The sequence below is a fragment of the Peromyscus californicus genome, unplaced genomic scaffold, assembly GCF_007827085.1.
Source record: "Peromyscus californicus insignis strain IS unplaced genomic scaffold, ASM782708v3 Scaffold_4__1_contigs__length_199733344, whole genome shotgun sequence".
Taxonomy (NCBI): domain Eukaryota; kingdom Metazoa; phylum Chordata; class Mammalia; order Rodentia; family Cricetidae; genus Peromyscus; species Peromyscus californicus.
Window position 1 is genome coordinate 198,751,560 of NW_026294562.1, and position 27,135 is coordinate 198,778,694.

The 27,135-nt window shown below is 42.2% G+C and overlaps 1 pseudogene; it reads right to left on the reverse strand.

The window, feature by feature from the left end:
* Window positions 1–21,789: 21,789 nt before the first annotated feature.
* On the reverse strand, window positions 21,790–24,603 carry LOC128125543 (forkhead box protein K2-like; annotated as a pseudogene).
* Window positions 24,604–27,135: the final 2,532 nt, after the last annotated feature.

The following is a 27,135-nucleotide window of genomic DNA, read 5'->3' on the forward strand; positions in this document are numbered from 1 at the left end:
GAATCTATGTATGGTACTGTAAACTTAGTCAAAACATGTGGCTTGGGAGTTCATAGGCCCTATCATAGAACTTACTACTTTTGTTTATCTAAACTAAAATACCTTCTAAATACCTATGTAAATATAAATGCAACTCTCTGGCTTATTTGTAACACAAATTGCTAAATGGTCTTAAAATTTAAAAAAAAAATAAAAAATAAAAAGAGCCAGTTTCTGGGGTAATAGCTGAGAGATCAGAGGAATAGAAAAAGCCACAGTCAACCTCACTTTTCCAACTCTTCATCCAATCCTGTTTCCAAGTTGAACTGCTCAAAAGCTTCTGGTTCCTGGTCCTCATGCCTTATATACCTTTCTGCTTTCTGCCGTTACTTCTTGGGATTAAAGGCGTGTGTCCTTCCCAAGCAAAGATGTGAGATCTCAAGTACTGGGATTAAAGGTGTGTGCCACCACTTCCTTGCTCTGTTTCCAGTGTGGCCTTGAACTCACAGAGAACCAGATGGATCTCTGCCTCCCTAGGAATAGGATTAAGGGTGTGTGCCACCACTGTCTTGCCTCTTTGTCTAATCTAGTGGCTGGCTCTGTTTTCTGATCCCCAGATACGTTGTTGTTGTTGTTGTTGTTAGAACACAAATAAAATATCAACACACTTATTTATAGAAGACATTTTTGTAGTGAACAGCACCAACTTAGTAACTGAAGCCTGATCATGAAATTGAGAAGTGATTGCTGATAGCTCAACCCTAAATAAGATTAAATTACCTGTTTTAAAAGTCTCAGAGAATGTTAAATAAGGAGTGAAAGAATATAAAATCCAAGAGATAGGGAGCAGAGCTTTAAAATGCCCATATTTTATATTTTGTGTCTTGAGTGAGAAAGTAGTAAGAGGAGACACAGATACTGACCAAGCTGCCTGAGGACTGGAAAGGTAAAGTACTGTGCTTACATTTGCCTATTGGCCTCATTCAATGATGGAAACCCACTGATAAGCAATTGGGCTTGGGGATATCTGGACAGGAATGTCTGTGAGGCTGACATGAGGATTATTGTTGGGAGCCATGCAACTCAGTTTTAGACCAGTATATGAGTGTTTGTCCGATGAATTTCTGGATGAGGCAAAAGCCCATGGGAACAGGCTCACTCGGCAAGGACCAGTGGATTTTGGGACAGTGCAGAATACTGCTGGGATCATGCAGCCTGCATGCTCTCTTCTCTTTTGCAATATTGATGATTCTCTTGGCAGTTTTAGTGTCATTTTATCAATCATGCATGAGACAGATGTGATCATTCTTGGAAACCCCATTTTTTTCTCTAATATTTTTCTCTAAAATTCTTTGGGAGCTGTTGCTTCTCATGTTTCTTTTCTGGGGATGCCAGCTGTCACTTTAGACCCCAGGAGCTGTTGTAACTCAATGCTGACAGTAGAGGAAGCAAATCACCCCTATTTCTGTTAAATATGTTTTGAATGAGATTGTTGTTCTTGAAAATGTGTGCCTATGTCAATCATCTTTTAGTTTTGTAAAGACAGGAGGTACCTGGTTTGATATTTGCCCAAGGCAACAAAATGATGTGTTTTGGTTTAAAGATGTTTTGATGTAAACACTAGGGAAAAACTTATTTGATATACTTGTTTTTGTTGGAAGTTAATGTTGAAGAATGGGAAAAAATTGTTTGTTAATGTGGAAAAACAAGCTTGTTTTGATGTATAAATAATATGGCTGGAGCTATTCATAGGTGGCCACTTGTGTGAAAATCATGTGGAGGTCAGAAAATTCATTTTTTCATGCTTACACCCCTTCCCCATTGTGAAGGCAATACAGACTCCATCTTAGGGTAGGGCCACCATCTTAGACCACCTGCTGTACTCAGTTCCAGGAAGGACCTCAGGAATGTGCCATGACAACTTGAACAGATACAGAGCAGTATGCTCCTGCAGACATTCTATCTGAGGTTTATGGCCCTTGAACCTATTTAGATAATCCTGCTGAGCAGCCCATATAATCCTGCTCAGCAAGTTGTGGTTCCCCACCAAAAGTCTAACCCAAGGGTTTCATATATGTTTTCATGCTCAAAGTCTAGACCAATAGTTTCAAAAAATCACCTTGCCCCATATTCTTTCTACTGAGTCCTAAGTTGCCAATTCCCTGCTTGTGGTTTTTCCCTATAATAACTCTCTACACTTGGGCTTGCTGGCACTGCCAAATTTCCCTCCATCTGCTTGGCGGTGGCCCAGGTTGACCCTGACAATAAAAGGACCCTTATGTGCTTGCGTTGGAAACCAGCTCCTTGGTGGTCTCTGGGGGTTTAGCAAAATGGGTACAACACCCATCTTAGTACCTGAATCCAGGCCGTGGTGGTACTGCAGCAGACTATTGCTTGTATCTCTGGATTTTTATAGTTTCTGTCAACTTGACACAAACCTAGACATACCTGGAGAGAAGGAACCTCTACTAAGGAATTATCTCAATCAGATTGGCCCATTAGAATGTCTGTAGGATATTTTCTTGCTTGCTAATTGATAAAGGGTGATATCATCCATCATAGACACTGGACCTGGGCTGTATAAGAAAGGCAGCAAGCGCCGGGTGGTAGTGGCGCACGCCTTTAATCCCAGCACTCGGGAGGCAGAGCCAGGCGGATCTCTGTGAGTTCGAGGCCAGCCTGGGCAACCAAGTGAGTTCCAGGAGAGGCGCAAAGCTACACAGAGAAACCCTGTCTCGAAAAACCAAAAAAAAAAAAAAAAGAAAGGCAGCAAGCAAGAGAGAGGAAGCAAACAATTAAGGATCAGTCCCCTTTGGTTTCTGCTTCAGCTCTTGCCTTAGCTTTTCTCAAATGATGGAGTATACACTTGTGTGGTAGTTTGAAAAAATGCCCCCCCCAAGGGCACATATATTTTAATGCTTACTCACCAGGGGTGGGATTATTTGAAAGGATTAGAACTATGAGAGTGTGAGGCTTTGTTGGAGATTGTATGGCATTGTTGTAGGAAGTGTGCCCTTGAGGTGGGATTTAATGTCCAAAATCCCATATCAGGCCCAGTATTTCTCTTTCTGCATAAGGATCAGGATGTAAGTGCTCAGCTACTTCTGTAGCACCTGCCTGAGTGCTGTCATGTTCCCTACATGATGATAACAGACTAAGCCTCTGAAACTGTAAACAAACCAACAATTAAATGCTTTCATGGTCATGGAGTCTCTTTACAACAATAAAACTGTGACTAAAAAGAAGTTGCTAGGAGGGATTTGGGTATTGTTGTGGTGGAACTGCCTGACCATGCTGTTATTTAGAGGGATATGGAAAACTTTGGAACTTTAAACTTGAAAAATGTTTGAATACTCAAACCTAGGCTTACTGGGCTATACTAATAGGAATATGGAAAATGATGCTACTGAAGGTGATATAGAATTTCAGGTCCCAGCTCCAGATATTAATAAGTTGCCTAGAGACTGTTCTTATAAGAGCTTGGCAAAAAAAAAAAAAAAATGTGACTTTTTGCCTTTGTCCTAAAAAATTGGAGGAGGCCAAATTGAAGAGTTTTGGACTAATGCCATTGCTGAGGAGATATTCAAGGTAGCCTGATATTGACTGTGTTGTACAACTAGCAGTGATCAGTCTTACGCAGATTTATAATGAAAAAGAGAAAGCTGGACAAAGAGAAATACAAGATTTACAGTCTGAGGAGAAAATGCTTACCAGGAAATTAAATAAACCTAAGTCTAGTGCTCAAGAAGATAAACAGTTTAAAGACGAGTCTGATGCTAAATAAAATAAAGGGAGTGGTGCCCTCAGGGAAAGACCCCATCCAGCTAAACTTCCAGCTTGTGAAAAGGAATTAAATGAAAGCTTAAGCAATAAAGGAAACAACCAACAACAGAAAGCTGATGCAAATATAATTAAATAATTGCCTAGGTTCTAATCTCAATAGCAGAAGTACTTAGCAGCTTCATCTACTTGCTTCTAGCTTCTGGCTTTATCAGGGGGATAAATAAGAAGAGGGTTGAGGAATCTCCCTCCAAGGTTAAGGAAATACAGCAGAGCTAGGAGTGTCTGGGGTGTCATTGCATGGGTACTCAGAAAGGTCACTGAGTGAAGTCGTGAAGGTGAACCCTGGAATATATTAGAGATTCCAAGATAGAGGAGATGCCAGAGACCTGGAATACCTTCCAAGTAGAAATGCTAACAGGATGTAGTAATACCTGAAGAGAGAGGAAATGTGTTTCTGTCACTGAAGCTGGAAGAATTTGGAATTCTCAAGAGCACTTTGATATTAGACATGGAGATGCAGAATTTAGAGTTGGCCCTGCTAATTTTTTCATCTTGCTTTGGTGCAGGAGTTCATCTCATGGTCCCCCTTCCTTTCTTTTGGTGCTATTGAATGTTAGATGTAATGTACATTTTGATTTTATGAGGAGATACAGTTAAAAGATTGCCTTGGGTCTCAGAAGAGACTTACATTTTGAAACAGTTTTAAGAAGAAAGAGTTTGTGGACTTTTGATTTTGGCCTCAGTGCATTTTGCATTATTTTAGGCCTACAAGCCTATGGTAGCTATGGAGTTGAATACATTTTCTATAGGAATGGGTCTAAAGGCCCTGAATGTGCTCAATTTCATCTATTAGAATGGACCACATAGGTTTATATACTTGAATGTTTAGTAACCAGGGAATAGAACTGTTTGAAAGAATTAGAATAATTAAGAGGTGTGGACTTCTGGAGTAGGTGTGCTCTTGTTGAAGGTGTTACTGGGGTGGGCTTTGAGGTTTTAAAAGGCTCACACCAGGCCTAGTCTACCTCTCTCTGCCTGTAAGGATGTAAGCTCTCAGCTACTGCTCCAGAACCTGCCTGCATGCCACCATGCTCCCTTCCTTAATGACAATGGACTAAGCTTCTGAAACTATAAGCAAACCAACAATTAAATGATATCTTTTATAAGAATTGCTGTAGTCATGGTGTCTCTTTATAGCAATAGAGCAGTGGCTAAGACAACCTGTAGCTAAAATAAAACCTCAGCTCCAAGTTGCTTTTGTCAAAATTGTTTATCACAAAAGAGGAGAATCTCACTTCAATGCTGTGCTTTATCAGGCATCTGGAGAGTCCTGACCAGAGGAATGCAGGATGTTGGTGGGTTGTAAGAGCAGAGGATCTGGAAGGATTGGTGTTTTAGGGAGTACTGACCATAGAAGGTCAAGAAAGGCATAGGAGCTTCAGGGACTGGCCAGCTGCCACTTCCCAACCCTCTCACCAAGAAAACAGTGCCATTTAACACCAATGAAAATGGGAGACATAAGCCCACCCTAAACTGATTGGGAACAGAAAATAGGTCCTACCCTGATGGATTGGGAATAGCTGATCCCTGAAGCAGAGCCCACTGGTGCCCACTGGACTAAGGTCTGTGCCCTGAGACATAGAACCCATCGGCACTGATTGCACCAAGAGCCTGGATTAGACCAAGAATGTCAATAGGACCAAAAGAGTCTGCCTCAGACACAGAGAGCATTTGCACGGAGTGGAGGAAAAGATGGGTAGACACCAGTGAAAAATACAGTCAACAAAATAAAGACCAATATGGCACCATCAGAACCTAGTGGTGTCACAACAGCAAGTCCTGAACATCCCAAAGCAAAAGAAGCAAAAAAATAGACCTTAAAAATGACTTGAAGAAGATTATAGAAGCCTTTAAAGAGGAAATGAAAACTACGCTTAAAGAATTTGAAGAAAAGACACAAAAAAAATTGGAAGAAATCAATAAATCACTTAAAGAAAGCCAAGAAAAAGCAATGAGACAGGTAAATGAAAAAGTCCAAGATTTACATCCTGAGTGAGGTAACCCAGACTCAGAAAGACAAACATGGTATGTACTCACTCATAGCAGGATACTAGACATGAAACAAGGATGACTTGTCTGCTACTCACATCACCAGGGAGGCTACCTGGAAAACAGGACCCCAAGAAAGACACAGGGATCACCCAATGACAGAGAAATGGAATGAGATCTACATGAACAGCCTGGACATGAGTGGGGGTAATGAAAGGCGAGGGTTGAGGGAAAGAGAGCTTGGGGGAGCGGGAGATCCCAGCTGGATCAACAACAGAGAGGGAGAACAAGGAATAGGAGACCATGGTAAATAAAGACCACATGAGAATAGGAAGAAGCAAAGTCCTAGAGAGGCCCACAGAAATCCACAAAGATACCCACACAACAGACTGCTGGCAGTGGTCGAGAGACAGCCCGAACTGACCTACTCTGGTGATGGGATGGCCAAACACCCTAATTGTTGTGCTAGAAACCTCATCCAACTACTGAGGGATCTGGATGCAGAGATCCAAGACTAGGCCCCGGGTGGATCTCTGGGAGTCCAATTAGCGAGAATGAGGAGGGTTTATATGAGCGAGAATTGTTGAGACCAAGGTTGGATAAAGCACAGGGACAAATAGCCAAATGAATGGAAACACATGAACTATGAACCAATGGCTGAGGGGTCCCCACTGGATCAGGCCCTCTGAATGGATGAGACAGTTGATTGGCTTGATCTGTTTGGGAGGCATCCAGGCAGTGGGACCAGATCTTGTGCTCATTGCATGAGTTGGCTGTTTGAAACCTGGGGCCTATGCAGGATTGTTTGGCTCGGCCTGGGAGGAGGGGACTAGACCTACCTGGACTGAGTCTACCAGGTTGACCTCAGTCTGTGGGGAAGGCTTTGCCCTGGAGGAGATGGTAATGGGGGGGGGGGGAAGGTGAGGGGGACGGGAGGGGGGAGAACAAGGGAATCCGTGGCTGATATGTAGAACTGAATTGTATTGCAAAATAAATTAATAAAAAAAAAAAAGTCCAAGATTTCAAAACAGAAATAAAGGCAATAAAGAAGACACAAACTGAGGGAAGAATGGAAATAGAAAATCTGAATAAATGAACAGGAACTACAGATGAAAACATAACCAACAGAATGAAAGAGATGGAAGAGAGACTCTCTGGTGTTGAAGATACAATAGAGGAAATAGATTCATCAGTCAAAGAAAACAATAAAGCCAGCAAATTCATAACACAAAATGTCCAGGAAATTTGGGACACCGTGAAAAGACCAAACCTAAGAATAATAGGGATAGAAAAAGGAGAAGAACACCAACTCAAAGGTACAGAAAATATATTCAACAAAATCATAGAAGAAAACTTTCCCAACTTAAAGAAGGAAATGCCTATGAAGGTACAAGAAGGTTACAGAACCAAAATAGAATGGTTCCAAGAAGAAAGACCCCTCACCACATAATAATCAAACCAATAAACATACAGAATAAAGAAAACATATTAAGAGCTGCAAAGAAAAAAGACAAAGTAACATATAATGGTTGATCCATCAGAACAACACCTGACTTCTCAATGGAGACTCTGAAAGCCAGAAGGTTCTGGACAGACATTATGCAGACACTAAGAGACCATGGATGGCAACTCAGACTATTATATACAGCAAAACTCTCAATCAACATAGATGGAGTAAACAAAATATTCCATGATAAAACCAGATTTAAACAATACCTTTCCACAAATCCAGCCCTACAGAAAGCACTAGAATGAAAATTCCAACCTAAGGGAGTTAGATACACGCATGAAAATACAGACATAGATAATCCCACACCAACAAATACCAAAGAAGAGAAACACACAACACTACCAACAAAAAATAATAGGAATTAACTATCACTGGTGATTAATATCCATTAATAACAATGGTCCCAATTTGCCTACAAAAAGATACAGGTTGATAGAATGGATATGAAAACAGGATCCATCCCTCTGCTGCATACAAGAAACATGCCTCAACTTTAAAGACAGACACTATCTCAGAGTAAAAGGCTGGAAAAAAAAAACTTTCCTATCAAATGGATAAGAAGCAAGCTGGTGTAGCAATCCTAACATTGAATAAAATAGACTTTAAACTAAAATCAATAGAAAGATATTGGGAAAGCCATTACATACTTATCACAGAGAAAATCCACCAAGATGAAGTCTCAATTCTGAACATTTATGCCCCAAATACAAGGGCACGCACATTTAAAAAAGAAACAATACTAAGCTTAAATTGCACATCAAACCCCATACACTAGTAATGGGAGATTTCAACACTCCAGACACACCACTGGATAGATATGCCAGACTGAAACTTAACAGAGAAATAAGGGACATACAGAAGTTATGACTCACATGGACTTAATAGATATCTACAGTACATTCCACCCTAACACAAAAGAATATACCTTCTCAGCACCCCATGGAACCTTCTCTAAAATTGACCACATGCTCCATCATAAAGGAAATCTCAACAGATACAAAGAAATGGGAATTACTGCCTGAATTTATCGGACCATCATGGTTTAAAGTTAGATTTCAACAACAACACAAATTACAGAAAGACTACAATCTCATGGAAACTGAACAATGCCCAAATGAATTACCAATGAGTCAAGGAAGAAATAAAGAAATTAAAGATTTCCTAAAATTCAATGAAAATGAAAGAACAACATACACAAACTTATGGGACACCATGAAAGCAGTGCTAAGAGGAAAATTCATAGCTCTAAATGCCCACATAAAGAAATTGGAGAAATCTCACACTAGTGACTTAACAGCACACCTGAAAGATCTAGAACAAGAAGAAGCAAACTTACCCAGGAGGAATTGACGCCTAGAAATAATCAAATTGAGAGCTGAAATAAATAAAATAGAAACAAAGAGAACAATACAAAGAATCAATAAAACAAAGAGTTGTTTCTTTGAAAAAACCCACAAAATAGATAAGCCCTTATCCAAATTAACCAAAAGGCAGAGAAAGAGCATCCAAATCAACAAAATCAGAAATCAAAAGGGAGACATGTGGGGCAGTGGTGGCATATGCCTTTAATCCCAGCACTTGGGAGGCAGAGCCAGGAAGATCTTTATGAGTTCGAGGCCAGCCTGGGCTACAGAGTGAGTTCCAGGAAAGGCACAACACTACACAGAGAAACCCCATCTCGAAAAACCAAAAAAAAAAAAAAAAGAAAGAAAGAAAAGGGAGACATAACAGCATACAATGTGGAAATCCCTGTACTTCAAAAACTTGTACTCCACAAAATTGGAAAATCTGAAAGAAATGGACAATTTTCTGGATAGGTACCCCATACCAAAGTTAAATCAAGACCAGATAAAAAATGTAAATAGACCAATAACCCCTAAGGAAATAGAAACAGTCATTAAAAGTCTCCCAAACAAAGAAGGCACAGGACCAGACGGTTTCAGCACAGAATTCTACCAGAATTTCAAAGAGGTAGTTCCAATACTCTTCAAATTGTTCCACACTATAGAAATTGAAGGAACATTACCAAACTTTTTTTATGAGGCTACAGTCCCTGATACTCAAACCACACAAAGATGGAACAAAGAAAGAGAATTACAGACCAATCTCCCTCATGAACATTGATGCAAAAATACTCAATAAAATATTGGCAAACATAATCCAAAAACACATTAAAAAAATCCACCATGACCAAGTGGGCTTCATCCCAGGAATGCAAGCATGGTTCAACATACAAAAATCTGTCAATGTAATACACCATAGAAACAAACTGTAAGATAAAACCACATGATCATCTCATTAGAGGCTGAAAAATCCATTGACAAAATCCAACACCCCTTCAAGATAAAGATTCTAGAGAGATCAGGAATACAAAGAACATACTTAAACATAATAAAGGCAATTTATAGCAATCATACAGCCAACATCAAATTAAATGGAGAGAACTTATAGCGATTCCACTAAAATCAGGAGCAACACAAGGTTGTCCACTCTCTCTGTATTTATTCAACATAGTACTTGCAGTTCTAACTAGAGCAATAAGACAACAAAAGGAGATCAAAGGGATAGAAATTGGAAAGGAAGATGTCAAACTTTCATTATTTGCAGATGATATGATAGTGTACATAAGTGACTCCAAAAATTCTACCAGGGAATTCCTACAACTGATAAACTCCTTCAGTAATACGGCAGGATACAAGATTAACTCAAAAAATCAGTAGCCCTCCTATATACAAATGATAAAAGGGCTGAGAAAGAAATCAGAGAAACAACATCCTTTACAATAGCCACAAATAATATAAAATACCTTGGGGTAGTGTTAACTAAGCCAGTGAAAGACATGTATGATAAGAACTTTAAGTCTCTGAAGAAAGAAATTGAAAAAGATGTCAGAAAATGGAAAGATCTCCCATGCTCATGGATAGGTAGAATCAACATAGTAAAAATAGCAATCTTACTAAAAGCAATCTACAGAGTCAGTGCAATCCCTATCAAAATCCCAACACAATTCTTCACAGACTTGGAAAGAACAATAGTCAAATTCATATGGAAAAACAAAAAACCCAGGATAGCTAAAAGAAACTTGTACAATAAAGCAATCTCTGGAGGCATCATGATCCATGACTTCAAGCTCTACTATAGAGCTACAGTAATAAAAACAGCTTGGCACTGGCATAAAAACTGACATGTGGACCAAAGGAATCAAATTGAAGACCCTGACATTAATCCACACATGTATGAACACCTAATTTTTTTACAAGGAAGCCAAAACTGTACAATGGAATAAAGAAAGAATCTTCAACAAATGGTGCTGGTGTAACTGGATGTCAACATGTAGAAGATTTCAAATAGATCCATATATGTCACTATACACAAAACTTAAGTCCAAGTGGATCAAAAACCTCAACATAAATCCAGTTACTCTGAACCTGATAAAAGAGAAAGTAGGAGTAGTCATGAATACATTGGCACTGGAGATCACTTCCTAAATATAACACCAGTAGCACAGACAGTGAGAGCAACAATTAATAAATGGGACCTCTTCAAACTGAGAAGCTTTTGTAGGGTAAAGAACATGGTCAATAAGACAAAATTACAACCTACAGAATGGAAAAAGATCTTCACCAACCGCACATCTGACAAAGGGCTGATCTCCAAAATATATAAAGAACTCTGTAGCTGGAGAATTTTTCTCCAGCTCCCACCGCCAAGTCCCGCCACTCCCAGAGTCCACTTATAAAATAAACACACAGACTCTTACATTATTTAAACTGCTTGGCCATTAGCTCAGGCCTATCATTTTCTAGCTCTCACTCTTATATTCAGCCCATTTCTATTAATCTTTACCTTGCCACGTGGCTCGTGGCTTACCGGTACTTTACATCTTCCTTGTCTTGGCGGTGGCTCCAGCCCATCTCTCTTTCCTTCCTCCTTCCTCAATTCTCCTCTCTCCTTGTCCCACCTATACTTCCTGCCTGGTCACTGGCCAATCAGTGCTTTATTTATATAGAGCGATATCCACAGCAGAACTAAAAGGCTAGACTTCAAAATACCTAGCAGTTCATTTAAAAATGGGCTATACAGCTTAACAGAGAATTTTCAACAGAAGAATCTCAAATGGCTGAAAGACATTTAAGGAATTGCTCAACATCCTTAATCATGAGGGAAATGCAAATCAAAACAACTCTGAGATACCATCTTACCCCAATGTCAGTGTTGGAGAGGATGCAGAGCAAAGGGAACACTACTACATTGTTGGTGAGGATGCAAACTTGTACAGCCACTCTGGAAATCAGTATGGCAGTTTCTCAGAAAATTGGGAATCAATCTTCCTCAAAACCCAACTATACCACTCTTGGGCATATACCCAAGGAAAGCTCAATCATACCACAAGGACCCATGCTCAACTATGTTCATATCAGTATTATTAGTAATAGCCAGAAGCTGGAAATAACCTAGATGCCCCTCGATTGAATGAATAAAGAAATGTGGTAACATTGAAGTCCCAGTTTCAGGCCAGTTGGCAGGTAGACCTCCTGCACACAGGTCAGACTACCACCATTCCCCCATCAGACCCTGTAACCCAAGCCTCACCTCCCCCAAATCCCACCCACCATCCAATTTTGCAACTGTTCCCTGAGATAGAACCTGCCCAAACCCAACTGGAATAAGAGGTGAGTATTTATCCTCATACCCAAACAAGCCAGCCCCTAGGCTTTTGGCCCAGGGGCACAACCCTGAACCCCTACACCACCACCCATTGCAGTCCCAGTTCCAGGCCAGTTGGCAGGCAGACCTCCTGAAGACAGGTCAGACTACCCCCATCTACCACGTGCCAAGACTGCAGCTACTCCCTGAAACAGAACCAACTAGCGCCAATTCAACTAAGAGCTGCTCCCAGAGACAAAGAGGCCATCAGCATCAACTAGACCAAGAGCTCCCACTGGAGCAAGAGTATCAATCAGACCAAGAAAAGCTCCCTCAGACACAGACACCGCTTGCACCAAGTGGAAAAAGAGATGGGTAGATGCCAGTGCAAAAATACAGTCAACTACATTAAAACCAATATGGCTCCATCAGAACCTACAGCATCAAGACCTGAACATCCCAACACAGAAGATATTGACAATAAAAATGACTTTAAGAAGATATTAGAGATCTTAAAAGAGGAAATGAAAAATTCTCTTAAGGAAATTGAGGAAAAGTCAAACAAAATATGGGAAGAAATCAGTAAATCGCTTGAAAGCCAAGAGAAAGCAATTAAACAAGTGAGGGAAACTGTTCAAAATTTGAAAACTGAAATTGAGACAACAAAGAAGACAGAAACTGAGGGAACACTGGAAGTGGAAAATCTGAGTAAATGAACAGGAACTACAGAAACTACAGACTCAAGTGTAACCAACAGAATGCAAGAGATGGAAGATCTCTGGCACTGAAGATACGGTAGAGGAAATAGATTCATCAGTCAAAGAAAACAATAAAACCAACAAAGTCATGACCCAAAGGGTCCAGGAAATTTGGGACACCATGAAAAGACCAAACCTAAGAATAATAGGGATAGAAGAAGGAGAAGAATACCAATTCAGAGGCACAGAAAATATATTCAACAAAATTATAGAACACTTTCCCAACCTAAAGAAGGAAATGCCTATAAAGATACAAGAAGATTACAGAACACCAAATTGACTGGATCAAAAAAAAGTCCCCTCGCCAAATAATAATCAAACCAATAAACATGCAGAATAAAGAAAAAATATTAAGAGCTACAAAGAAAAAAGCCAAGTAACATATAAAAGCAGAACCATAAGAGTAACACCTGAAGTCTCAATGGATACTCTAAAACCCAGAAGGTCCTGGACAGACATTATGAGGACACTAAGAGACCATGGATGCCAACCCAGACCATTATACCCAGGAAAACTCTCAATCAACATAGAGTAAACAAAATATTCCATGATAAAACCAGATTTAAACATATCTCTCCAGAAATCCAGCACTACAGAAAGCACTTGAAGTTAAAATCCAACCTAACAAAGTTAGACACACCCATGAAAACACAGACAATAGATAGTCTCATACCAACAAATACCAAAGAAGGGAAACATACACCACCACCAAGAAAAATAACAGGAATTAGCAATAGCTGGTTGCTGTGGGATGTTCTGTATGGCAAATGTGTTGCTCTGATTGGTTGGTAAATAAAACATTGATTGCCCAGTAGTCAGGCAGGAGGAAGTATAGGCGGGACAAGGAGGAGAATAAAGTTGGGAAGTGGAAGGCTGAGTCAGAGACACTGCCAGCCACCACGATGACAAACAGCATGTGAAGATGCCGGTAAGCCACGAGCCATGTGGCAAGGTATAGATTTATAGAAATGGATTAATTTTAGCTGTAAGAACAGTTAGCAAGAAGCCTGCCACGACCATACAGTTTGTAAGCAATATAAGTCTCTGTGTTTACTTGGTTGGGTCTGAGCGGCTGTGGGACTGGCAGGTGAAAGAGATTTGCCCTGACCGTGGGCCAGGCAGGAAAACTCTAGCTACAGCTGGTCATTAATATACATCAATATCAGTGGCCTCAATTCACCTACAAAAAGGCACAGGCTAACAGAATGGACACAAAAACAAGATTCATCCATTTGCTGCATACAAGAAACACACCTCAACTTCAAAGACAGACACTACCTCAGAATAAAAGGCTGGGGAAAGACTTTCCAATCAAATGGATTTAAGAAGCAAACTGTGTAGCTATTCTAATACCTAATAAAATAGAATTCAAACTCAAATCAATCGAAAGAGATCAGGAAGGACATTATATATTTATCACAGGGAAAATCCAACAAGATGAAGTCTCAATTCTGAATATTTATGCCCCAAATAAAAGAGCACCAACATTTATAAAGGAAACATTACTAAAGCTGAAATTGCACATCAAAACCCATACACTAGTAGTGGGAGTCTTCAACACCCCACTCTCACCAATGGACAGGCCTGCCAGACAGAAACTTAAGAGAAATAAGGGAACTAACAGATATTATGACTCAAATAGACTTAATACATATCTACAGAATATTCCCCATTAACACAAAAGAATATATCTTATTTTGAGCACCCCCATGGAATGTTTTCCAAGACTGACCACACGCTTGGTTACAAAGCAAATCTCAACAGATACAAAAAAATTGAAATACCCTCCTGTATCTTATCAAACCACCATGGCTTAAAGTTAGATTTCAGCAACAACAAAAATTACAGAAAGCCTAAAATCTCATGGAAACTGAATAATGCCCAAATGCATCACCAATGGGTCAAGGAAGAAATAAAGAAAGAAATTAAAGATTTCCTAAAATTCAATGAAAATGAAAGTACAACATGCACAAACTTATTGGACACCATGAAAGCAGTGCTAAGAGGTAAATTCATAGCTTTAAATGCCCACATAAAGAAGTTGGAGAAATCTCACACTAGTGACTTAACAGTACACCTGAAAGATCTAGAACAAGATGAAGTAAACTCACCCAGGAGAAACAGACACCAGGATGTAATCAAATTGAGGGCTGAAATAAAAAAAATAGAAGCAAAGAGAACAATACAAAGAATCAATGAAACAAAGAGTTGGTTCTTTGAGAAAATCAACAAGATAGAAAAGCCCTTATCCAAATTAACCAAAAAGCAGAGAGACAGCATCCAAATTAACAAAATCAGAAATGAAAAGGAAGACACAACAACAGACAATGAGGAAATCCAGAGAATCATCAGGTCATACTTCAAAAACCTGTACTCCACAAGATTGAAAAATCTGAAAGAAATGGACAATTTTCTGGATAGGTACCCCATACCAAAGTTAAATCAATACCAGATTAAAAAATGTAAATAGACCAATAACCCCTAAGGAAATAGAAACAGTCATTAAAAGTCTCCCAAACAAAAAAGGCACAGGACCAGATGGTTTCAGCACAGAATTCTACCAGAATTTCAAAGAAGAGCTAATACCAATACTCTTCAAATTGTTCCACACTATAGAAATGGAAGGAATATTACCAAATTCTTTTTATAAGGCTACAATTACCCTGATACCCAAATCACACAAAGATGCAACAAAGAAAGAGAATTACAGACCAATCTCCCTCATGAACATTGATGCAAAAATACTCAATAAAATACTGGCTAACCGAATGCAGGAACACATCAAAAAAATTATCCACCATGACCAAGTAGGCTTCATCACAGGGATGCAAGGATGATTCCACATATAAAAATCTGTCGATGTAATACACCATATAAACAAACTGAAAGAAAAAAAACACATGATCATCTTACTGGATGCTGAAAAAGCCTTTGACAAAATCCAGCCCCTTCATGATAAGGGTTCTAGAGAGATCAGGATACAAAGAACATACCTAAACATAATAAAGGCAATTTACAGCAAGCAGACAGCCAACATCAAATTAAATGAAGAGAAACTGAAATTGATTCCACCAAAATCAGGAGTAAGACAAGGCTGTTCACTCTCCCCATATTTATTCAACATAGTACTTGAAGTTCTAACTAGAGCAATAAGACAACAAAAGAGATCAAGGGGATACAAATTGGAAAGGAAGAAATCAAACTTTCATTATTTGCAGATGATATGATAGTGTACATAAGTGATGTCAAAAATTCTACGAGGGAGCTTCTACAGCTGATAAATTCATTCAGTAAGGTAGCAGGATACAAGATTAACTCAAAAAATCAGTAGCCCTCCTATATACAAATGATAAAAAGGCTGAGAAAAAATCAGAGAAACAACACTCTTTACAATAGCCACAAATAATATAAAATACCTTGGGGTAGCTCTAACTAAGCCAGTGAAAGACATGTATAATAAGAACTTTAAGTCTCTGAAGAAAGAAATTGAAAAAGATGTCAGAAAATGGAAAGATCTCCCATGCTCATGGATAGGTAGAATCAACATAGTAAAAATGGCAATCTTACCAAAAGCAATCTACAGATTCAATACAATCCCCATCAAAAGCCCAACACAATTCTTTACAGACCTGGAAAGAACAATACTTAACTCTATGTGGAAAAACAAAAATCCTAGGATAGCTAAAAGAATCCTGTATAATAAAGCAACCTCCGGAGGCATAATGATCCATGACTTCAAGCTCTACTATAGAGCTATAGTAATAAAAACAGCTTGATACTGGTATAAAAACCATCATGTGGACCAATGGAATCAGATTAAAGACCCTTACATTAAACCACACACCTATGGACATAAGATTTTTGACAAAGAAGTCAAAACTGTACAATGGAAAAAAGAAAGCATCTTGAACAAATGGTACTGGCATAACTGGATGTCAACATGCAGAAGACTGCAAATAGATCCATATCTGTCACCATGCACAAAACTTAAATCCAAGTGGATGAAAGACATCAACATAAATCCACTTACTCTGAACCTGATAGAAGAGAAAGTAGGAAGTAGTCTTGAATGCATTGACACTGGTGATCACTTACTAAATATAATACTACTAGCATAGACACTGAGAGTGGCATTTAATCAATGGGACCTATTCAAACTGAGACGATTTTGTAGGGCAAAGGACATGGTCAACAAGACAAAGCAACAGCCTATACAGAATGGGAAAAGATCTTCACCAACCACACATCTGACAAAGGACTGATCTCCAAAATATATAAAGAACTCAAAAAGCTAGACTTCAAAATACTGAACAATCCAGTTAAAAAATGGGCTACAGAGCTTAACAGAGAATTATCAACAGAAGAATCTCAAATGGCTGAAAGACATTTAAGGAATTGCTCAAATTCCTTAGTCATCAGGGAAATGCAAATCAAAACAACTCTGAGATACCATCTTACACCAGTCAGAATGGCTAAGATCAAAAACACTGAAGACAACTTATGTTGGAAAGGATGTGGGGCAAGGGGAACACTCTTCCACTGTTGGTGGGAATGCAAACTTGCACAGCCACTCTGGAAATCAGTATGGCAGTTTCTCAGAAAATTGGGAATAAGTCTTCCTCAAGACTCAGCTATACCGCTTTTGGGCATATACCCAAGGAATGTTCAATCTTACCACAAGAACACATGCCAGCATTATTCGTAATAGCAGGAACCTGGAAACAACCTAGATGCCCTTCAACTGAAGAATAGATAAAGAAAATGTGTTACATATACACAGTGGAGTACTACTCAGCAGTAAAAGCAATGATATCATGAAATTTGCAGGCAAATGGATGGAACTAGAAAATATCATGCTGAATGAGGTAACCCAGAGTCAGAAGGACAAACATACTATGTACTCACTCATAAGTGGATACTAGATGTGAGGGAAGTGATGGCCAGACTGCAATCCACAGCTCCAGAGAGGCTAGCTAACAGAGAAAGACCCTAGGAGGGACACATGGATGACCCGGTGAAGGAGAAGTGGATGAGTTCTACATGAGAGGACTGGGTGTGGGGCAGTGGCAGAGGGCTAGGAGTGGGGTATGAGAACATAAGGAAATGGAAGGGTCAAGCTAGAATAGGGACAGAATGGGAGGGCAGGGAGGAAGATACCATGATAGATGAGGACTTCATGGGAATAGGAAGAGGCAGGGTGCCAGGGAGGCTCTCAGGAATCCACAAGGATGGCTCCACCTTGGTCTGCTGACAGTGGTCCAGAGGGTGCCTGGACTGGTCTACTCTGGTGACCGGTCTAATGAATAACCTAGCCATCATCATACAGCCTTTATCCAGGAACTGATGGAGGCAGATGCAGAGATCCATGGCCAGGCACCAGGCTGAGCTCCAGGAATCCAATTGATGAAAGGAGGAATTCTGCAGGCGAGTGATGTTGAGATCATGATGGGAGGACTTGCGAAGATGACTAGCCACATTACTAGAAGCCCATGAACTGCAGATTGGTGACTGTGGAGCCCACATGGGACTAGACTAGGCCCTCTGGATACAGAAGACAGTTGTTTGGCTCAAACTGTTTGGAGGACACCCAGGCAGGGGGATCGGGATCTGTCCATGGTGCATGGGCAGTCTTCTGGGAATCTGATGCCTGTGGTGTGATGCCTTGCACACCCTTGGTGCAGTGGGAAGGGGCTTGGACCTGCCTAGGCTCAGTGTGCCAGATTCTTCTGACTCCCCATGGGAGACCTTGATTTGGGGGATGTGGGGATGTGGGATGGCTTGGGAGAGAGGGATGAGGGCTGGGAGGAGGGAGGAGAGGGGAATCTGTGAGTGGTATGTGGAGTGAGTAGAAAATTTCTTAATAAAGAAAATGTGGTACGTATACACAGTGGAGTACTACTCAGCAGAGAAAAACAATGACATGATGAAATTTGCAGGCAAATGGATGGAACTAGAAAATATCATCTCCTGAGTGAGGTAACCCAGACTCAGAAGGACAAGCATGGTGTATACTCACTCATTAGTGGATACTAGATATAAAGCAAAGGATAACCAGACTGCAACTCACAGCTTCAGGGAGGCTAGCTAGTAAGGAGGACCCTAGGAAGGATGCATGGATTGCCCAGTGATGGAGAAATGGATGAAATCTACATGAGAAAACTAGGGGTTAAGGGGAGTAATGAAGGGCAAGGGACAGGGGATGAGAACTTAGGGCAGCAAGAGGTTCAAGCTAGAATGGGAACAGAGTGAGAGAGCAAGGAAAGAGATACCATGATAAATGAAGACACCATGAGAATAAGGAAAACAGAGTGCTGGGGGCTTCCCAGGATCTACAAGGATGACCCTACCATAGACTACTGGCAATGGTTGAGAGGGTGGCTGAGCTGGCATACTCTGGTGATTGGATGGCTGAATACCCTGACTGTCATCACGTAGCCCTCATCCAGGGACTGATGGAGACAGATGCAAAGATCCATGACTGGGTCCCAGTCAGAGCTCCGGAGTCCAGCTGATGGGGGAGAGGAGGAATTCTGTGAGCAAGGGTTATTGGGACCATGACTGGAAAAAGTACAGAGACAACTAGCCAAACTAATGGAAACGCATGAACTGAGGAGGTCCCATGGTACTGGACTGGGCCCTCTGGATAGGTGAGACAGTTGTTTGACTTGAACTGTATAGGGGCTCCCCAGGCAGTGGGATCGGAACCTGTCCATAGTGCCTGAGCTGGCTTTTTAGAACCTAGTGCCTATGGTGGGACACTTTGCACAGCCTTGGTGCAGAAAGGAGGGGCTTGGACCTGCCTCATCTGAATGTGCCAGGCTCTGCTGACCCCCCAATGGAGACCTTGCCTTGGAGGAGGTGGGAATGTGGGGTGGTTGGGGCAAAAGGCTGGGGGCGGGAGGAGGGAGGACAGGGAAATTTGTGGTTGGTATGTAAAATGAATAAAAAAATCTCTTAATAAAAACAATTTTTTTCAATTAAAATTAATAAAAATATTTTATTGAATTTCAGGAACTTGGTACTTTTTAAAAATTCCAAATCTTTGCACACAGATCACCACTCTGCTTACTCTAGTAACAGCAGATGCCTGGACTTCACGATTGTCACTTCTCTCCTTGTGTCACATAGTGTAGAAAACCCAAGTCCTGACACTCCCCAACCCCTTCTGAACTACTCCAGCTACTCTGTGACCAGCCCCTCACCCCCCAGCCGAGGACAAGGAAGTAAGGTGGGCTATTATGGAGACCTGCTGCTGTCTGTGAACATGTTCTGCGGTGTGGAGAATCCATCTATACAAAGTATGCCACACACTTTCTGGAATGCACTGTACCCAGGACACAGGTAAGATTCCCTTTGTGTTCTGTGTGGTTCAAGCCAAAGCTACTGAAGTTATCTAGTCCCTGAGGGAGCTCAGACGTTTGGTAAAGGTCAAAGAGAGACTACTTAAGCATTCAACACTGAGGTGCCACAGTGGACCTGGGAACTGTGGCAAGCTACTTGTGGTATCAGGGTCTTATGTCCCCACATCAATCATCTGTTGGGGGGTAAAGCACATGAGCCCAGCCCTGGTGTGTGGAGGGGCTTCTGGGAACTCAGATGAACATAAACTAAAGCAGTGCCTTCAACACTGGAAAGAAAACCTGGGTTCAGTACTCTGTTAATCTACAGCTTAGCTTCTGCCATCTCCTTGACAGCTTTACATTCCTATATACCAAAGCAGCAGCACGGCCGATACAGCAGCAAGGGTTAAAGATGAGTGCGTGCCTGCGGCTGCATAGGAACACTTCACTCACTTGAGACTGAGAATGTGGCCTTAAAGAAAGAAAAAAATCCTCCTTCCATCTTCAAAATTTTTCTATGATCCCCCAAAAGAAACCCCTGCAGACTCCTAAGGTCTGTTTGGAGCTCAGAGGTAATGAGTCTGCAGACTTCACTCACATAGGGAACATCTACCCAAGTCCTGGTCAAGCATGCTACACACAGATGTCTCCAGACACACAGTATGTTCAGTTGGTGATGCCTGAGCCCACCTCACTAGGGTGGCCTCCTGCTAGAGCACCACATTAACTGAGGCCCATTGTCTGGACCCACATGCTGGGCACAAAACAACCCGAAGTACTTTGCAAACTGCAAACCTTTAAGAAATACGCATTCCAAGGTTACCTGTGAAATGGTAGAGGAGGCAGACTGCCGCTTGGAGGGGCTCCAGTCCCCCAGGCTGCAGTCCAAAGGCAGACTGCTGTGGGAACACACATGTTCTCACTCACATGCCCACTCACATGATGACTCACCTTTATTGTTTAAGTGGCTGAGTTATATAAATCCAGCTTGTTAACTCCATTAACGTCAACACTCATCATCTGCAGTAACATTGTGACGGCTCCATACTGTGGGTGAAGCAATACTTAGAACAGACTAATCATATTTGGTCTTTATGTAAATAATGTTTTAAATTGCCTAAATATACCATTCTGAGACATTTCATTCTACCAGAAAAATACAGGGTTTCCCCCCTCTTAAAAAAATTAAATACCAAAATAACTACATTTAAATAAATAAAGTTATGATGATATTTTAAAAAAAAACTCACAATGAGACTAACACCCTCTGCCTGCTGCTCAGCTCTAAGTCCAGAATGCTCTGGAAAGATGAGCGGTGATCCTGAGTGTGGGCTAGGCTGCTGGCCTCCCACCTTTCCTCACCCTTCCCTCTTAAATTTTACTTATATGACGTAAGTCAGACTTAGTGTGGTACTTCATTCTGAAAAGCCAGAGAAACCTCTTAAGAATCAGAAAATGACCTGGAAGCTTGATACTTGGCCACTGGGTCTTACTTCTAAGACCCTCAAATTAACTGGCAACATCTCTCCAACAGCTCTTACCATGAGTGTGCCATGCAGATAACCAGTCAGATGCCAGAAGCCAGAGCTGACCCCTAAGACTCCCCAGGTTCTGGGAGAGATCTATGACCTGGGTCTAAAAAGGTGTGAAAAAAGCCTGGATCTGTTTCCCAAGAGAGGGAGGGAGGGGTCTGTTGTTTTAAGCATACACAATATGTAGGAGACTCATTGTACTAGAGTGGGAAATTACGCCACAGACAAAGTCAACATCAAGAAACAGACAACAAAACCCGCAAGAGTTACGTGCAGCCTGAAGGCTAGAAGGCTCCCGGGGTCCCTTGCCCCATGCCCCCTGGCCTCATGGGTCCATGCAGCCTCAGTCCACCCACCCTCTACAATGGCACAGGGTAGGTCAATTCATCAGGTAACTGCTCTGAACGGAAACGGGCAAGTAGGTATCCTAAGGGAGTGCCACCCAAACACAGGCAGGACAGACTAGAGCAAACCATCCCATGGGCTGAAAACAAACCACAGAAACAAACAGAATGACATTCTTTCCCCCAAATGAATCACAAATTTCCAGAGTAGAAATGGAGTGATATGAAATGTCAAAGACCCCATTATTTAGTAAAGAAAGGACATCTCCAAGTATTCTAATTCCACATGTAGACAACAAAATACTGTCTTGTCTCTCAGCCGCAGCCATCAGGTCCTATGAGGGCAGCCGATGGCTGTGGCTCTGCCCCCTAAAGGAAAGTCAGAGAGATCCACAGGCAGCATGTGCTGCATCCGCACAAGAGACTCAGTCCTTCATGACCTGGAGTTCTTGCTTGTAGTAAAAGCTGAGCCCACAGATGACAGCCCAGCGAGTGCTCTGTAGGAGACACCACCTCTGGAACCGGGGTTGCTGTTGTGGGTCTGTTCAAGTGTAACTTATCTTTAAATTAAGGAGTTTTAAGGCCACCTGGGTTCATGTTTTCAGTGCTAAGAGGTGAAGTCCAACCGCAGGGCCCTTTACCCACTGAGGATGCGCTCCCTGCTTCAGAAGAGGCAGCATCTCCTTTTGGCACCACAAAGTTGATGTCTGAAGAAAAGGTCTCCCAGCAGCTAGTTCTGGATCCCCTTTTCTCTCATAGCTGCTGGTGGCACATCCACATTCAGGGCAATGACAATGCTCTTGCCATCTTCTGCTTTAATTCGCTTGAGCTCTGGCTGTTCTGCCTGGTCACCATTCTGGCGCTTTGTGGGCAGGGATGCCGATGCTGATGCATGGGTTGCCAACATATGGAGAGGACTCGCCACTGCGTTGTTCACCTGGCTGTGCACTGCTGTAGGCATTGGTACCACATGAGTTCCATTCTGCATTACAGTTTTTATTGGAAGCTGGTGCTGACCTAAAGGCACCTGTTGTACTATGGACACTGTCTGCACAGGGGTACCCTGGAATGTCTGGATGATTGGCTAGCAGCGCCTAGTGTGGCTGGGCTAATTGCAGGGACAGGCTCTACTTTCACTTTGACTTCTCTGTGGTCGCCATTCCCTTGTGGTTCTGCCTTAGGAGGAGTCAGCACCGCAGCCTGAGTGACCACAGCTTGTCCGGCAACTATGTGTTTGCTGGGGCCAGTCCAGCCACACTGGTCACTGACACTGCTGGTATCTGGTGGACTTGATGGCCGGGGGGGGGGGGGGGGGGGGGGGGGGGGGGGGGGGGGGGGGTTGCTGCTCCTGGACGGTGATTAGGACAGGCTGACTGGAGAGAGGTGACCCTGGTGCACTCTTGGCAAACAGCACCTCCTGGATGGCGGCAAGTTTGGGCTGTGAGGCGCCAGGCTCAGGCTCCAAGAGGGCAGGGGAGCCCTCCCTCGACAGGCTCTCAGGGGTCTGGGCGCCACTGGAGTGAGCAGACAACACTCCCGCATGGTTGGGAGAAGCTGGGGCACTCCTAGAGGAGAGCAGTCCCAGGGGGGTTCTAAAGCAAGGCACGCCCCTAGACTGTCACTTCCTAAAAGCCTGCTCTACCAGCTTGCTCTCGGAGGCTGGATCTATCCTCCAGAAGGAGCCTTGGCCTGGTTCTGCCTGGGAACGTGGCACTTTAATGAAATAACGATTCAGAGAGAGATTGTGGCGAATTGAATTCTGCCAGCCCTTGTCTGCAGTCCTGTAGTATGGATAGTTTTTAGTGATGTGTGTATAAATTCCATTGAGGGTGAGCTGCTTCAACTGTGCATAGGAGTAAGGTGGCTTTGAGTCATCCTTTGGGCTGTCTCCACCTGAAGCTTTCTTTTCATTTTCTGGCTGTGAATTGTCAGCCATTAAATTGAGGTCAGATGGTATCACACGGCCCATTTTGTACCCTGAAGATCCTGCTCCCCGGGGATTGGATGGGCAGGAGTTTGCAACACTGATGGTTCCCGTGGGAGAGGGAAGGGGGCTGATGAGGTGGGCCATAGTGTCTGGAATGTTGATGGTCAGGGGTGAGATGTGGGGCTGCACAGGCTTCACGGGCGACTCTGGGGCTTCTTGCTTCTCTCTCTTCTCTCTGGACAGGGCTGTAAATGTGATCTTGATATTTGTGCTCGGGAACCTGAAAGTGCACCTGCAATCCCAGCACATCAGACATGGAGGCAAGAGGACCAGTCAAAGTCAGCCTTAGCCACACGAGCCACGCGCGGCAGCCGCAGCGGCGGCGCCCCGCGCCGCTGGAACACCCCGTCCACGAACACGCCGTTCTTGCCGAGACCGCGCAGGTAGAAATCGCCGCCCGCGTCCGGCTGGGGCTGCGCGGGTTCCGGGGCGGCAGCGCTATGGCCGCCGCCCGGGGGCGTGAAGATCTCCAGGTGGCGCCGCGAGATGAAACTCGAATGACCCATGCTCACATCTACCGAGCCCTGCGACGAGGTGCGCTTCTTCATGAGGTACTCGAACTCGCGGCCTTCGAGCCGCGCCACGGCCCAGCCGCCCAACGGGGATCCGCCGCCCCCGGCCCCGCCCCCCGCGGGAGGGACGCCCGCGCCCGAGAGCGCCGCCGCGGCCACCATCGCCTGTCGATCCGCGCGGGCGCCCTGGCGGGCCGAGGCCCGGGCGCGGTCGTGGGCCGTGCGAGCCGAGCACGGTCGCCGAGACCGCCGGCCGGCGAGGAGAGGTGCGAGGGCGGGAGCTCGCATGGCCGCGCGCCGGCACAAAATTTAAAAAAAAAAAAAAAAAGATCGAGAAAGAAGTTGTGCAAAAGAGATTCCTCCATCGATTGAGTATGAGTGGAAATTGGAGGGACCTGAGAAGGTAGAAAGAGATGTTATGAGAATCTGAGAGTAGCAATGGGACCATAGATATGGTACAGGGTTCCAGACTTACTTACAAGGATCTAAGAAATCTAGAGTGGAAAGCATATGGCAGACCAAAGTATAAATTTGATACCCAGTACTTTTTGTCAATTTGCCAGCAGGGAATTCTCAAGTAAACTTGAGCTGGGAATTTGAGGAATGTGGATTAGAGAAGATTGAAAGAAGGGGTTTGTGTTCCCAGAAGTGCAGTGAGCTGTGTTTTTAATGTATCTAGGAGAGTGGCGTGAGGATGTTTGGGAACCTAAGTGAGTTGGTATTTGGAGAGTACTAGGGCATGAGAGGCTAAGAGAAGATGGGGTATAGATGTATCAGGTGGGATTGAGCTCTACACTGCGTTTTGATTGGTCATGACTTTCTGTATTGGTCTGTATTTGTTGCAAAGAGAAGTTTCCTTGATGATGTGTGATGATTAGACTTCTCTGTGAGTATAAGCAAAAAAACTTGGAATGTTTAGGGACTATACTGATTCAGTAAAGCCATGGTTTTTGTAGATTCTCCTCCAAGTTTCAAGACTTCATTAGCCCTGGATATTTGACTAGGTTTCCAGTATTTGGCATGACTTCCCTTTTGCTGATCTGGTCTTAAATACTATGATAGAGCTAATAACACCATTTTTGAAAGCTCAAAGGCTGAGGTATAGAGATATAAATAGTGACAGTTACTAGGACAAAAGATATACACTAGTGAGCGTCTTACAATTTAATAAAAATTTGTTCTCACATAACCATGAAAAACTGAAAGAACTTGGTTTTTCTTAATAGATCCTCTATATTTTATAAAATGGTGATAAATTATCCATAAATGTATATGTATAGTATAAAATTGAAGGTTTTAATTAATGTATGATTTTAATTGGAAGAATATATATCAATCTAAAAAATGGAGAATTGATAGAAGTGACTAGAGAAAAATGTGTAACTGTATATATTAAATTTAAAATGTGTCTAGTCAGCTAGACTTCAAAGAGCCAGATGTGGCACACTATATTACATTTGAATAGGGACTACATGTAGCTAACTCTAAGATGGTTGTTCTGATTGACTGACATTTGACATTAGCTGTTAAAATATAGTCCTAAAAGTGCCTATGTACTAATAGCATGCAACACTATTGTGTAGAAGAATTTCTAAATGGTCTTATTAAATAAAAAACATGGAGCCAAATATAGGGGTGAAAGCCTTAGAGATCAGGGAAATAGGAATAGCCACCAGCCAACCTTACCTCACCAGCTGTAGCAGCTTCCAAATGCAAGCTACTTTCTTTCTACCCATGCCTTGCTTTTCTGCCTTCTCATTGGCTCTTAGCCAAGCTACCTCACTTCTTTGTCACTGCCTGTCTCTACAGACCTCCAGATCTCTATGATTGGTACTGGGATTAAAGGCATGTGTCACCATGCTTGGCTCTGTTCCCTAGTATGGTCTTGAACACACAGAGACGCAGCCTGCTAAGTGATAGGATTAAGGGCATGTGCTACCACTGCCTGACTTTTGTGTTTACTTAAAATGGCTTACTATTTCCTCTGATCTCCAGGCAAACTTTATTAATATACAAATAAAATATCACCATATTTTAGCACAAATAAAATATCACCACAACATTGTGCAATAGATTGGTACACTATTAACTTTTAAAAACATCATAAATTTTTCCTTTCATTTTTTTTAATTCTATATATTTTTTTCTTCACTCATATATTACATCCCAACCACTGTTTCTCCTCCCTCCTCTCTTCCCAATCATTCTGCCCCACCTCCCCTCTCCCCCAGATTTAATCCTCGTCCATTTACCTTCAGAAAAGAGCAGGCCTCCAAGGCATGTCAACCAAACAAGGTATAACAAGTTACAATAAGACTAGGTACATACACTGGATGAGGTATGAAGGCTTGATGAGGTATCCCAGTAGGAGGAAAGGGTCCCAAAAGCAGACAAAAGAGTCAGAGACGACCTCCATTCCACTGTTAGGAGTCCCACAAAAACACCATGCTACACCACCATAACATGTATGCTGAGGATCTAGGTTAGACTCATTAATTTTTATAATCTGGTTTTCTTCAATATAAATGCAGAAACCAAATGAAAACATTATGTACTGAAATATCTTAAGGGTTTCTGAAAAACATTCATATATAGATATATATTGTGTATTGAAAAGTAATAAAATTAAAATCTACATACAGATTTTTGAACTTTTATCACAAGTGATGAAAGCACATGTGACATTTTACTAAG